Genomic DNA, 16,024 nt, shown 5'->3' with positions numbered 1-16,024 from the left:
GCTTAAAGAGTTATAAAACGTTTTTATTTCTTTACATGCCCTCTTTCTCCAGGTCTCTTCTATTTTATCTCAGAAGCTTAAATAGTTGTACTGGGGGAAGGATGGCAACTTAGCTTTAAAGAATTTTATTTGCACCTCCAACTGAAGACCTCACTGTGCCCATGACAGAAAACTGTTGATAGAAAATTAAAATGACAAATAGGGTAAGTTCTTAAAAGGAAAGGGGTATTGAAAACTGCATGTTTCCATGGCAAGAGAAAGTCCAGTAGTAGATAAGTTAGGAAATTAACATTTTATAAATGAATATAAAGATTTTAAAGCTCAGTTGCCTGAAATGTTGACTTAATTGTGTGTGAGTGTGTGTATTTAAAATGTATTTATTTAAGATGCCTTGAGTAGCAATGCTAATTCAAGTACTTGAGCAACCAAAGTGTTACAAATAATCCACTAGACAAATTTGAGGAAAAAAGAGCTTTACAGCTGTCATCTAAAAGTTCTAATGAAATGCCAATTTACTCTTTATTTTTTAACAGGAGCTTTTGTCAAGGAGGGAGACAAGGTTCTAATTGACCAATTTAAGTTAGATGCCTCCAACCTCTTATTCAAATTGCCTGAATCTCAGCGCTCTTCCTACGAAATCTGGTTCCAAGCGACATCTCTTCCTTACCATGGAACAATTATGGTTGGAGAAAGAAATATTACCAAAGGAAACCCAGTTCGTCTCAGTATATAATTAATAAATTTGGAATTACATACATTCATGATGACTCTGAATCACTGGCTGATAATTTTACCTTTGTGGTTTGGCCAAACCAAAAGAGCAAGTTCAATACCAAGCCGGAAGCTGACTTTGTTGAAGAAATGTTTAATATCACCATCTCTCCAGGTGACATTATTATAATGACCAGGCACCAGAATTAAAGACAAAGGGGCTTTGGTTGAAAGTTCTGCAGGGCAGTAGGTTGCCTGTGGGACCTGAACATCTGAAAGTGGAAGATCTGGACAGTCCGCCAGATGAAATCAGATCTATGATCATCTGTAATCTTAATAATGGCTTTTTGGCAATGGCTTACCTTCTGGACACACCTGTTCGCCATTTTGCATAAGCTGACATTGATAACTCTAAGGTGTGGTTCACACAGGATGGAAGCCCTTCCTCTGGAGTGTTCTACTTTAGTGTGACAGATGGTGCACACCGCCCCTATATAAGCTCTTGACCTGGATGTCATTCCCGTCTGCATCAGCATTGTGAACCTTACTGACCTACTTCTCCCACAAGGCCAGACAACCATCACCATCACCAATGCTCACCTGTCAGCCACGACCAGTGGGAGGAGCCCCCAAATCTCTTACAAGATAACATGGCCCCTCCAACATGGGCACCTGCTGATTGAAGACCAGGTGGCCGGCAATTTTGGACAGGAAGATTTTCATTCAGGAAGACTCTCTTATCACATGACAAATCTCACTGCCACACAAGACCAGCTACAGTTCTCACTGTTTACATCAGAAAGCAACCTGACAGGACAAACACTGAACATCAGAGAGCAGCCTTTACCGCAGGTTATGTCAGGCCTGAAAATTGCTGACAAAGTGGCTCATCAGCTGAGAAGAAGGGACCTAGATGCTACCGAGCTTGCTAATATGACTAACAGTGATCCCAAATTTGAAGTGATAGAGCCCCCTGTACATAGAAGACTGGGACGAAGAGGGGTTCGCAGCAGTGTGATGGAAGAGGCTACTGTATTCACTCAGAGGGACATTGACCAAGGGCAGCTGGTATTCCACCAACAGGCGTGGGGATGCTGAACGACTCCTTCACTTTCTTGCTCAGGGTAGATCATGTACAGTCAGTGATAGGTTATCTCCCCTTCACCATAGTGCCACCTGACCCCTCACTTTTGCAAACATTTACACCAGATGTTCCTTTATTTGTCACTGGAGACAACCTTGTAACCTCAGTTCTCTCTCAGGAGAAGCCTGTGTTTTCCTCAGGACTCACGGCACAGACAGAAACTTTAGTGAAACTGACCCAGACCAGATGGCAGAAAGCAGATCCCTGGGGACAGTACAGTGGTGAAGAGCTCAGTGTGGATGGAGAGTCTCTGCCATCAAGGTCATTTGGCCACCAGCCACCACTAATAGTCAGCCATTGGGCACCCACGCAGCCCAGAGAAAGCAGGTACCCTCTGATGGTCATCGTACCCTTGGCTGCCATGGCCTTCCTGCTGATAGTGGCTGCAGTGGTTTTGTCTGTCTGGCTGTTGAGCCACAGGTAGAAAAGGCAAAACCCCTTATCAAGCCCCAGACCAGCCTGGAACACACAACCGCAAGTCATAGGCCAGAAAGGAGCATAACGGTTCCCACTGTCACAGTGACACCCCTTCTACAAAGCTCCAGCAGCCCGCCAGTCTGTCTTTTCAGGGCCCCGCAGTGTGAACAAATGTATTCTCCAGTGGCTGAGCCAGTGGACAAATGTGCTGCTTGGGAGACATGAATGAACCTGGACCCCGACATGGTCAAACTCTGCCAACAAACCAACCCAACGCTGAAGCACAACCAGTACTGGGTGTAGATTGAGGGCTCACATTTCTTACTGACTACCTACCGTGTTCCAGGCACTGGGATAGGCATTGGGATATAAAGCAAATAAATGCTGATTGGATCAACTGAGAACAGCCAGGCCCTGCTAGTGATTCAATGTTCAATCCTAGCTCCATGGTTAAATGTTTGCTGGCTTGTTGATTGTGACTTGTACAACACTCATGGGCTTTCCACAACGGGCTCTTTGTGTCATCTTCTGGACCTGATTTTCTCAGTATCCATCAGTTGGTCAATATTTAAACCCTTTACTAAGGTGGTACACAACGTGTTAGCTCCACTGAGAATGACAGTATTAACTTGGGGCATAGAGTTAAAGGAGGAAAGCTTTGAATACTTTACACTGATAATTCCCTCTGAGTGAGTCAGCAGGAAGTGCAAGAACTATTTCAGCATGTAGAAGAAGTAATTTATCACATCAATGAGTATGTTTACGTAATGTTTTTCTGTAACGTCTTTTCCTCCTTGGAGTCTCTAGGTTTGATTTCCTAGTGCAGGAAATGCCTCAGTGCTCTAGGTAGTGCTGGGACAGTCTGGCCCCTTTTGAAATTATCTACTGAATACATTGTGTTTCATCAGGAGGCTTTGTCTATTCTAATTTATAAAATCAAGCCTAGAATAGAAATATTGTTTGAAGCCTTACGGGACAGAAAAGTTTGTTGAATATTTTTGTGATGCCTCAATTTGGCTTAACTTTACAATGAATTAAAATAATGGTCCAGGCCCAGTGGCTCATGCCTATAATCTCATCACTTTGGGAGGCCAAGGCGGGCAGATCGCTTAAACCCAGGAGTTTCAGACCAGCCTGGGCAACATGGTGAAACTCTATCTCTACAAAATAAGCAAGCAAACAAGCAAACAAAAAAATTAGCCAGGCATGGGGGCATGTGCCTGTAGTCCCAGCTACTCTGGAAGCTGAGGTGGATGGATCACTTGAACCTGGGAAATTTGGGCTGAAGTGAGCTGCGATATATGATACTGTCTCAAAAAGAAAATAAATAAATAATGTAGGCAGGGCGCGGTGCCTCACGCCTGTAATTCCAGCACTTTGCGGGGGCGAGGTGGGCGGATCACGAGGTCAGGAGATCGAGACCATCCTGGCTAACACGGTGAAACCCCGTCTCTACTAAAAATACAAAAAATTAGCTGGGCATGGTGGCCGGCACCTGTAGTCCCAGCTACAAGCAGGAGGCTGAGGCAGGAGAATGGCGTGAACCCAGGAGGCGGGGCTTGCAGTGAGCCCAGATCGCACCACTGCACTCCAGCCTGGGCCATGGAGCAAAACTCCATCTCAAACAAACAAACAAAAAAGTAATAATAACAAATTTGTATTTGCATTGTCTAATTGAACCTACCATTGGCCAACTGAAGCTTCAGTTTCTGTAACTGTAAAATGAAGATATTAGTACTTGTATTAGGAATGCTTTGGGCTGCAAAGTTGCAAGACATCTTCTATCAGTGGTTTAGGTTGGAGACTGGCAAGCTTTTTCTGTAAAGAGTCACGTAGTAAATATTTTAGGCTTTGTAGGCCATTTGTATATATATTTATATATATATTCTCTCACACATTCTTCTTGCTTTGTTTCTTTTTAACAACCTTTTAAAAATGTAAAAGTAATTCTTAGTTATTGGATTTGGCCCACATACCATAGTTTGCCAATCACTGATGTAGGTAATAGATGTGCTGAATTATCTCAAGTAATGAACATGCTAGGGGTGGGCATTCTAAGACTGGTTTGGTAGTTCAAGAATGGCACCAAGGACTGAGCTCTTCTGTGACTTCTGCTCTACCTTCCTTAGGCTGTTGACATTTCATTCTTTTATTTAATTTCTTGCAATTGTAAGATGTTTGCTGAGGAAGATTTTGATCTTTCAAATCAGTGTTTTATATCTCCTTTTCATGTTTAATGATTCTTCTTGAAGCCAGAGGCCAGTTTCTCTCAATAGAGGTGGGAAGGCTGTGATGGGAGTGTGTGTAAGAGGAGACATGCCACCCAGAGGACATTTGGCAATGGCTAGGGACATTTGTGGTTTTCAAAGCTGATGGGGGAAGGATACTTCTTGCATCTAGTGGGTGGAAGCCAAGGAGGCTGCCGAACATACAAAAATGCACAGAACAGCTCTCACAACAAAGAATTATCAGGTTGCAAATGCCAACAGTGCAGAGATTGAGAAACCCTGTTTAAGTCACAATGAAGAGTTTTCCTGTATACCCAATGAAGGATATACTTATTACCAAGTCTAGCAAAAAGTGTATTCTAAAAACTTCATGATATAGTGGAAATCTCACAGTATATTTGAAACTCTGATTGGCTAGTGGTATACATGAACATTTAAAAAAGAGGATGTATTAAAAACCAAGCAAAACTTGGCAGCAAGCTCATTTCTTCATATTACTTGTCTAAGGAAAATATTTTGCCTTGTGTTAACAGGTGGAACACATCAGGAGAGTAAAAATGAGACAGAAAATTCACAAAGGTAAAGATGAGGTCAAAGTGTCCCCAAAAGTCTGATGCCTCTAATATGTTTCATATGGAAAAGGTTTTGTTCTCACTCCATCTCTTTTCTGTTCTTCTGAGTCGCACTTTCCTCCCAACTCAATTTTAACTGCTCTTTAGGAAAACACACTTCACAATCTACAGAATAAATGAAATCATAGCATGTTTGGGCCTAGAGATGACTACCCATGCCTTAGATACTTGGATCTAATGTCATGGACAACTGTTGCTGAAGAACATTTCTCTACTCTTCTTCCAAAAGTGTTTTTATCCAGTGTGTCTGTACTTCCAAATTGTGTAGTCCTTTTCAAGTGTTTTGTTTAAAAGGAGGAGGAATGAGAGGCTTAACCCAAGCTTGGCTTGGTCATTATACAACTCAGAATCGTTCTTAGGCCTGTTTTAATCCAGGCACTTAGAAGGAGTAGGATGGCAGTGTGTACCTGAATCTGCACATGCAAGGGAGGCCGAGGAGCATCTCTGAATCCAGTAAGTGGGTTTTGTTCCCCATCGGCTGGGCAGGGAGAATGCCTGCTCTTTGTGGAGAAGCCAGACATACTTGGTTCAGTGAGCATGTGGGCCTCTTCCTTACTTCAGCCACAATGTCTCTGGAGCTAGGATTACCAGCCTGGTGAAACAAAACAGTCTGGCTTCCTCTCCTCTTTTTCCTCTTAATTTTGCAACTGCACACATAAAATTGGCGTCCATATTGGAAGGAGATACACACAGATATTTAAAACTAATAATCCATGTTATTGTTTGTGAGTATGCCTGCTGGAGCCAGAATATCAGTGTGAGATCCAGATGTCAAACCTCAGTGATTAATCAGGTAATTAACAGAGTTTGGAAAGTTTTCTTCTAGAGGCTCTGGAATATTCTACTGATTTACAGATGGGTTCAATTAAAAGGAAATAATGCTTACCATTTGGTGCTGGCTCAAAGTGTGAAAGAAATATTTTTGGCAAAACTTCATTTAACATTGAAAATTGAAGTTTTAGAAAATTGAAAAATCAGACCGAAATGGCTTCTCCCATATGCAGAGGCATAACGGAATAGTTTCGACTCTTTATCATAATGGAGTCACTGCTAAGAAATGACTGGTGAATAAATAAGTGTATAGCAGAGATTAATATCAGAAGACTGGCAGGATTTTGCTTACGAGAGGGTATACTCTGGGCTAGGCTGGGAGTGGACAGTCTCTCTCTCTCTTTTTTTTTTTAACCTCCTGCAAACATTTTTTTCGTATTAAGAGGTCTTGGCAGATTCCAACCTTTAGTGGTCCCTTCTCAAACATCTAGGTACCTTTCCTTATAGTCCTGCATTAATTAGGTGAGGTGAGGGTGAAACAGAAGCTGGCTTTACTCTCTGGTTCTTCAGATTTCTGGAGCTGAAGTGGACACATTTGGAGTGTAGATGGAAGGTGATGGTATATATCAGGTGATGGTACATATCGGGTGATGGATCCTGAATTTTAGATGGGACTGAGCTATCCACTCCTGCATCTTTCAGAGGCATCATAATTAATAATGAAGTTAGCCCTGCGTGAGGAGAGGCACGAGGATGAGAGAGGGCTGGGAGCCCACTGTTTTGCCCGCTGAATGATGGATCTTTTGCTTATGATACACAAAAACACCATTGACTATTTCACAGAGACCAGGATGAGGCTGCCTTCTCATAGAGATCTACAAACATTTATTAGGCACCTCATGTATGTGAAATGCTAGATCCTCTGCTTGGTCTGAAGATGCAAGATGCTATCTTGCAAGGGTCTTTTTGGTCTGCTTCTTCTGGTACACCCTTCTAGAGTGACACAAAAAGTGCCAGGACAGATGAGGGTATGGGAGAAAGAGGACAAAGACAGGCAGAGCTTAGGACAGGGCTTTGTGTTTTCACTTGGAATGCTCATGAGTGAGTGTTGCCCATCCCGAGGGGAGGCAAGAGTTGGAGCACAATGGCCCACTGTGGTGTGTCCCCCACCCTCCATGTTTCTCAGCCCAGCTTTGCACTCCCTGTCCCTTGGTGTGCCCCAGGCCTAGTGACGTTCCAGAGTGGTTAAATAATTGACTCTTGGTCTGTTTTGGATCCTGGCCCTCTATTTCCTAGCAATGTGACTTATTCAATTTCTCTGAACTTAGTTTCATCAGTCAAAAACATGGGGATAATGATATTAGTACCTACCTCTCTGGGTTTTGTTAGAATTTAGTGACATAATCACCTGAAGTTAGTAGAATAATAATAATAATGCAGTATTTTCAATGCATCAGGCACTATACTAACTACTATAAAAGAATTTTCCTAGGGTTTTAATGCGCTGTAAAAGAACGAATCTATGAAGTCTCTGAATAAACCAGAGGCTCATATTCTACGCAAAGTAGTATATTACTGGTAGTGGAATTTCAGGTGAACGATTTAGGAGAGATGAGGTGTGTTTAGGAAGGGAACTTCCCAAATGCTCAAACTCTACGTGGCATGCAGGGCCGTTTCCTTGGAGACTGGTAAGAAAATGGATGGAGGAAACAGCATGACAGGAACATTTGCAAGGGGCAGACTCAAGCTGAGAGAGATTGAGAGCTCTTTACCTTGCAGAGGGGGTTGAACCACTGATAAAATATCCTGCCCTATTCGCTTCCTGTTCAAGCAGGTATCACATCTGCACAACCCTGTCCTGGATGGGAAACCGTTACCTGCTCTTCCCTCCTCCCAACCTGGTTGTTCTCAGGCTTTCGTCAATTGATCATTTCTTTTTTAATTCCAGAATTAACAAACGACTGTCACTTAAAAAAATTAATATCCCTAGCAAAATTTAAAGTATCCAACTATCACCATAAGTCCATGTTTAAAGTAAGGGCAGAATCTTAGAACAAAGAACTTTATGGTGGGAAGAACAGATTTTTATGAAAAATTCTCTTTGTCCAGATTTGACTTTGGCCTGGGAAAACCTCAGGACACACCAGCAGGGTCAGGAATTCACCTCTGGAGGCCATGCTTATGGGTGCTTTGATTAGAGCAGAGGCAGAAGCTGGGGCAGAGGGGAACTCAGGCTCCTCAATGTTGGTGCTCTTTAGAAGGTGTGGCCAGGTGTCCCTGGTACATGTGTACATATGCGGTAGGGGAGGAGTGGCAGTGGGAGTGAGGGGCAAATTTGCTACTTAAGAGTCCAGAGAATAGCAGTTCCATGGATGTGCAACCTGTGCAGCCATAGAGGGCCCGTCCTGAGAGGGCTTTGGTTTTGGTCGAATGCTCTGTGTCACATCTTGAAATTAGAATAATTTTTTAACAAGAGGCCTCACATTTTCATTTCTCACTGGGCCCCACACATTATGCAGATGTTTCTGAGTCCTCATAGAATTTAGTTGATAGTTGCATCAGACACCTCTTCAGCACAGTTTAGAATTCTCTCAACTTTGCATCTGGCTCCAACCGTAGTCGTGGCTACAAGTTCCAAGCATGTTTGCAGCCATGAGTGTGCACTGTGCCCTGCGCTACCCACCCGAGGGCTCCTCTCTCTCCACTACATGACGGTGGGAACTTATGCTTGCACCACCCAGAAGTATGGCTCTGGTCCAGTGGAAAACTGGAGCCTATAGATAAATGCTTCCTCGTTTCATCTCCTAAGTGAACGGTTCTGAAATTCATTCTCTGAGACTTCTCAGAACATCCTGAAGATTGAGCACAATACACTGGTGTGTGGACTGTTTTCCTCCCTGTTTATCATCCCTGTCCCTCACTCCTGCTCCCACTCACAGATGAATCTTTGCTTTTGAGGAAACCCACGCTAAGACAATAGTTCACATTCTCCCTGATTGTGACCCCTACGATTACAGACTCTGGGGCCAGGGATCCATTGCCTATTGACTCTTCCATGACCGTTAGGCACACAGTTACGTCTGGGTCACTTGACTCCAGGACCCCCTTTCTGCTGGGCCCCTTGCCTGTGGCAGCTCAGGTCTGTGGAGACACTGCTTTTTGCCTTCAGTTGGGATCCAGGGACCCTTGTGCCCGTGAGAGACTATGGCCCAAAGCTCTCTTTTGGAATCACGTTGAGGGGACAGGCGTTCACTGAACCATCTTCTAGCTGAACATCTCCTTACTCTTCAGTGCACTTTCTCTGCTGGTCATATTGGGTCTCAGAAACAATAACCCTTTTACCCCAACTTTTAGCAAGACCAAGATTTGCTGTATTTTGTAATATTTTAGAAAGGCTTCTTTTCATGCTTTTCATTTCAACATGGTTCCTGCCTCTGCAAAGAGTACAGCAGCTCTCTTCTTTAAAGTAATGGCTTTATTGAGATATTTACATACCATACAATTTACCCAATTATACAATTCAATAGTTTTCAGTATTTTCAGAGTTATGCAATCATTACCACAATCAATTTTAGAACATTTTTATTACCCCCTAAGAATTCTTGTACCCATAGCAGTCACTTACCATTTACTCCCAGTTCCTCCAGCGCTAAGCAGCGACTAATGTACTTTCTGTTTCTATAGATTTGCCTATGCTGGATGTTTCATATACAGTCATGCACTGCCTAACAGCATTTCAGTCAATAACAGACCACATGTATGGTGGTGGCCCCATGAGATTATAGTGAAGCTGAAAAATTTTTATTGCACAAATACCTACCATTGTGTTACAATTGCCTACAGCATTCAGTACAGTAATATTCTGGACAGGGCTGTAGCCCAGGAGCAATAGGCTATACAATATAACCTGGATATGTAGTAGGTTATACCATCTAGGTTTGTGTAAGCACAATCTATGATGTTTGTACAACACTGAAATGGCCTAACAATGCATTTCTCAGAATGTAGCACTATCCTTAAATGACTCATGACTGTGTGTAGAATCATACAATATGTAGTCCTTTGTGATCACCTTTTTCAAATAGCATAATGTTTTCAAGGTTCATCTGTGTTGTAGCGTGTAACAGTTCCTTTTTATGGCTGAATAATATTTTGTTGCATGGGTATACTACATTTTATTTATTATTCATCAGTTAATGAACATTAGGGTTGTTTCCATTTTTTGGTTATTATGAATAATTCTGTGTGAAATATTCATGTGCCTGTTTTTGTGTGGATATATATTTTCATTTCTCTTATACCCAGAAATGAAATTTATTGACTCATATGGTAACACTATGTTTAATCATCTGAGCAACTGCCAGACTGTTTTCCAAAGTGACTACCGTATTTTCCATTCCCACAAGCAGTGTATGAGGGCTCCAATTTCTTCACATCCTCACTATACCACATTTTTATTTTAGCCATCCTAGTGCGTGTGAAGTGGTATCTTATCGCGGCCTTGCATTTCCCTACTAGCTGACAATGTTTAACTTCTCGTGTTCTTACTGGCTATTCGTACGTCTTCTTTAGAGAACTGCCTATTCAGATCATCTGGCCATTTAAAAAATCGGGTTATTTGTCTCTTTGTTATTGAGTTGTAGGCATTATTTATATATTTTGGATACTAACCTTTATCGTATATATATAATATACAAAAATTTTCTTCCATTCTGTGGGTTGTCTTCTCACTTTCTTGATGGTGTTCTTTGAAGCACAGAAGTTTTAAAATTTGGTGATGTCCAATTTACCTATTTTTTTGTTTCTTGTACTTTTGATATTGTATCTAAGAACCCATTTCCTATTCCAAAGTCATGAAGATTTATGTTTATGCTTTCTTCTGAGAGTTTTGTAATTTTAGCTCTTACAATGAGATGCTCGACCCATTTTGAATTAATTTTTATATATATTGTATATAGTGTGAGGTAGTAATACAACTTCATTGTATTGCATGTAGATATCTAGTTGCCTCAGCATCACTTCTTAGTAAAACTATTTTTTCCCATTTAATTGTCTTTGTCACCTTTCAAAAAGGGATTGATCATAAATATGAGGGATTATTTGTGTACTCCCAATTCTATTCCATTGATCTATATGTCTATCTTTATGCCAGTAGCAATCTGTCTTGATTACTATAAGTTTTGAAACCAAGTAGTATGAGTTATCCAACTTTATTTTGCTCATTTTCAAGATTATTTAGGCTTTTCTGGGTTTCTTTAATTTCCATACTAACTTAAGAATCAACTTGTCAATTTCTGCAAAGAAGGTAACTGAGATTTTGTTTGGGATTGCATTGACACTGTAGATAAATTTGGAGACTATTGAATTTTAACAATATTAAGTCTTTTCATCCCTGAACAAGGAATTTATTTCCATTTATTTAGGTCTTTAATTTCTTTCAATAATGTTTTTGTCATTTTGAATGTATAAGACCTGCACTTCCTTGGTTAAATTTATTCCTAAGTATTTTATTCTTCTTGATGCTATTACAATGAAATGTTTTCTTAATTTAATTTTGGGTTGCTTATATCTTTGCAGAAATACAACTGATCTTTGTAATATTGAGCATCCCTAATCCAAAATACTCCAAAATTCACAACTTTTTGAGTGCCAACATGATGCTCAAAAATCATGCTCAAAGGAAATGCCCACTGTAGTACTTTGAATTTTGAGATTAGGGATGCTCAACTGGCATGTATGTGCAAATATTCCGAAGTTCAAACAAATTTGCAATCCCAAACAATTCTGATCCCAAGCATTTTGGATAATGGATACCCAACCTGTATATCAATCTCATAACCTGCCACTTAGTTTAAATCTTTTATTAGTTTTAATTGTTTCTTAGTGGATTATTCAGAATTTTGTATATGCAAGGTCATGTCCTCTGCAAATAAAGATACTTTTCATTTCTTCCCTGCTAGTCTGAGTACTTTTATTTATCTTCTTGCCTAATTACCCTTGCTAGAACCCACAGTATGGTGTTGAATAGAAGGGGTGAGAGTGGGCCTTTGTGTCTTGTTCTTCATCTTAGGAGAAACTTTTCTTTCCCTCTCCATTAAGTATACTCCTAGCTGTGGATTTTTTTATAGGTGTCTTTTATCAGATTGAAGAAGTTCTCTTCCATTCCTAGTTTGTCGAGTGTTTTTTTTTTTTTAATCATAAGAGGTGTTGGGTTTTGTCAAATGCTTTTTCTGCATCCACTGAGATGATCATGTGTTTTTTTGTCCTTTATTCTGTTGACGTAGTGTATTACATTCATTGATTTTTAGATATTAAACCCACCAATCCCACTTGGTCATGGTGTATAATCCTTTGTATATACTGCTGGATTTTGGTTTGCTAGTATTTTTTGTGGGTTTCCCCCCACTATTTTATCACTCTTGCTATAAACCTCTGACTTTAGGGACATGAACTAAAGCAGAAGAATGTGCATTGAATGGACATCAAAGATTTTTAATCTAGGAAGGTTGTTGTGAAACAAAAGTAGAATGGATTGGGGCTTAAAATGTTTGAGTCTATAAAGAGGAAGCTGAGATATTTTGTCTTGGTTTAGTGCACACATCTACCATTTAGAATGGTAGCTGGCATTTAGAACCATTTAGTGCACACATTCTACCATTTAGAATGGTAGCTGGCATTTTAGTAGGTCTCTGGGGCAGAAGTATATAGCACAACTATGATAGAGGAGTTGCCCATATGCTGTTCTACACTATTTGGCTGTGTCAGCTGCTGCCCCTACCGCAGCCCATCCCAGGTGAGAGTCAAAGGTTAAGTTGTTCTAGCAAGTTGGGAGAGCCAGGAGGGATCATACAAGCTTTGTTTGCTTTGAGGATGGAACATGCAAGCACTGCAGGATGTTAACATGGAAGAGTGTGCTGAAATAGCAAGACAATAGATATCACAGTTCAAAGCAAAGGTCTTCAGTATAATGTACTATTTCTAAAAGAAATGATAGAAAACAGGCTACATGACCCTTAAACCCCTCATTGACATTTTGAATGGAGAAAACTCAGGAATTAGAAGCTGGTGAAGAAAAGTTTAGAGAAAACTGCTCTTTTACCTGTGTGTTACCCCACCTCTGCCCTCAAGGGAAGAGATGGGAGTGCTTAGACTTTAACTTAAGCTTAGGAAAAGAGGTTTCAAGGGGCCTACATGGAGACCTTAGTGTATGTCCCCTGCATCTGAGGAACACAGAATAATCTAAGGGCAAAAGATAGACTGACTAGTTGCTTGATAGTGGCACAATGAAGAAGTGTTCATGGTAGGAGGCCAGATCTTTTGGGGTCTGTCACGCCGATGAAAGAATATGTGGATGTTTTATTTAAACCAGAAATCCAGAATCCAGAGTATAAGCTGGCATGGAGTCATCTTAGATCCCATTGAAGAGGGTGGTCTACAGGGGGATAGAGACCTAAGACCTAAGCAGAGAGAAGCCAGGTGACTGCTGGATTTCTAGGGGATGAGTACGAAGAAAGCAACCAGCCAGAGAACAGTTGCCTTTGCCCTGCCAAGGGTATTTTGGATGAGAGAGCTCCAAAACCTCAGAGGAACTATGTTAGAGCTCACAAGAAAGTCAGCTTTCAACATCTGCAAAAATGGAGATCCAAAATTCTAAACCTTATAGAAGCACCAGTTGAGCAGAATCTTCTGCTCCCCTGACCTACTCATCCTTACTGAGCTTGAACCCTGAAGTGGTTGAAACTGTGATAAGCCAAAAGAGGAAGGTCAAATAGGAGGGAAGAGAGAGTCTTTCCTCCCTTGACAGACCCAAATTGTAAGAGGGGGAAAAGCCTCAAGCTGAAAGCAAATTTGAAATTTTGACTATTACATGAGGCTGGACATTTTAATGCTAATCTGAAGTTGTAATTTATGACTTGAAGTAACCCTAGAACTGTGGGTATTGGATCAGAAAATTATTGAGGATTTACCCTGTCCCTGTCTGAAACAGTAGGCTTGGTCCTGCAAAGCTGACTGAAAGTGGCATTAGGAGGCAAAAATTGTTTCCTGTTTACCTTCTGTCCTGCTTGTTCAGCATGATGTTTACATGAGAATGATTCATTTCTATTTAGTAAAATCTTACCTCTCCTACAGGGCTGAGTGCCAGATGCTATTGACTTTCATTTCAAAATTTGGTTTCTCTAAAATAATACCCTATCAACATTTTACTTCCTCCAGAGGGCCTTGTCTGACCACTTCAGTTAGATGTGATCTCAACCACCATAATGAATATTTGCCCTTTTTGGCCACTGAGCGTCAGAACCGCCTCCCTATGTCTAAGAAATGTCTTATTTATGAGGGGGAGCCAGTATCCAGGAATAGAAACTGAAATGCCAGGTACTCCCATTCCAGCCTCCCTGCAGCTCATGTGCAAACATGTTGCCTAAATCAGAAGCCAGCAGTAGAAAGAAGCAGGGGCTGTCCACAATCTGTATTCTGGTGACAGGTGGCAGTAGCAGAAGCTACATCCAATTTCCAGAGGCAACAATGACAGAGAATAGTGCCCAGTGTTGTTGGTGGTGTTGAAGCCTGCAACATTTGCACCCAGTGGTGGCCACAGAGTCTTTGTCAGGCCAGTTCTGTGGTATGAATTTGACAATAGTTACTGGATCTGTAGCCACCAAGATCATGGCCATCAAATAATTTTAGATTTACAAAAAAAGTTGCAAAGATATTATGGAGAATCCCCACGTACCCTCACCCAGCTTCTTCTGATGTTAACATCTTGTGGAACAAAGGTACAGTTATCAGAACTAAGAATCTACTATTTGTATAACAGTACTATCTAAACTGCACACTGTATTTGGATTTCCACCAAAACCACAATCTTGAACACCAGGGCTAGCAAAAGTAGGAAGCTGTCACCACCCCTCATTCAGAAAGGATAAAAGGAAGGATTGGTTCCTGGATCATGGAGAGTATGGTTGCTGGGAGCTGTGACCTTCAGCAGATAGAGGCAGCCAGCCTTGCTAGAACACGGGAGGGAGGGAGCTGGGGCACAGGTACCCCCATGTCACCCTCAGGCCTTTTTCTGATCTCCTGCCTGTGACTTTTATTGACTGAACCCAATGAGAAGCCATAGGGCCAGCTTGCTCTTGATTCAGCCCACACAGAGCAGCTTCCCAGGGTAGACAGTGGATCTGGAGGTGCACATGGAAGGCGTCCAGTAAAGGACAGACAGCTGACGTGTGGCCAAGCCACCCTAGAAGCCCACTTTCCTCACTTGAATCATCATACTCCTTCTACCTTTCCACAGTGCTGCCTTCTCATTTTCTCCTACTCTAGACTGCTTCAAGGTTCTTTTTGTTACAGATGAAAGGAAAAGCTTAGAGTTTTGCAAACTGAAAGGGGCTCATTTTGGCCTACATTCCACACACTCTACAATACAGAAAGCCCTGGGCCTTGTCTCCTGCTTTTCTCGGGTTTCCTCCCAGCTCTGGAAGCCAGAAGCCTATCTTGAGTGCCCTCCATCCTGACTCCCGGTGGCCCTACTTCTAGATAGAGGGCTTTGCTGAGCGGTTCCTCCTAATGAGCACAGGAAAGCCCCCAATAATTTTTGTGCATGTGTGCAATGGAAAAATAAGCCTCGTGTTGCTTTCTGAGTAAGTGAGGTTTGCTTTCTTCCTGGAAAGAGTTTTATTCTCTGAGACTGTTATTGCCATGGTCAATTGCAATCTAGGAAGCTGCTTTCAGAAATCCTCTCCTATGCTTTGGAATGTAATTGAAAACAACTGTTCTGCTTCTACTAAAACATATTCTGCTTCTACTGGAACCAATATTGCCAACCAATCAAGGAGAGGGTGAGGGAGAAATGGTTTGGGCAAGGGGAGGGGGAGATGGTGGTTGGGCCAGAGCAGGGAAAAAACAAGGTTTATAGGTTAGAAGAAAAAAGTATAATTTGAGGTTTCCATGTAGAGTACATTTCCATCTGAGCTGCCTGGATGGCAAAATAGGTTACGAAGTAGAAAATCCGGGTGACTTTTTAGAGTGACAACGTAGCATCAGATCCAGGCAGCAATAAGTCAAGTCCAGAGCAGGACCGGAACCCTAGCCTTCTAGAAGCAAGTGAGTTACGGAGAGGTGTT

The sequence above is a fragment of the Theropithecus gelada genome, chromosome 6 (assembly GCF_003255815.1).
Source record: "Theropithecus gelada isolate Dixy chromosome 6, Tgel_1.0, whole genome shotgun sequence".
NCBI lineage: Eukaryota > Metazoa > Chordata > Mammalia > Primates > Cercopithecidae > Theropithecus > Theropithecus gelada.
The sequence above is the reverse complement of the archived record's forward strand: the minus strand, read 5'-3'. Positions refer to the sequence as shown.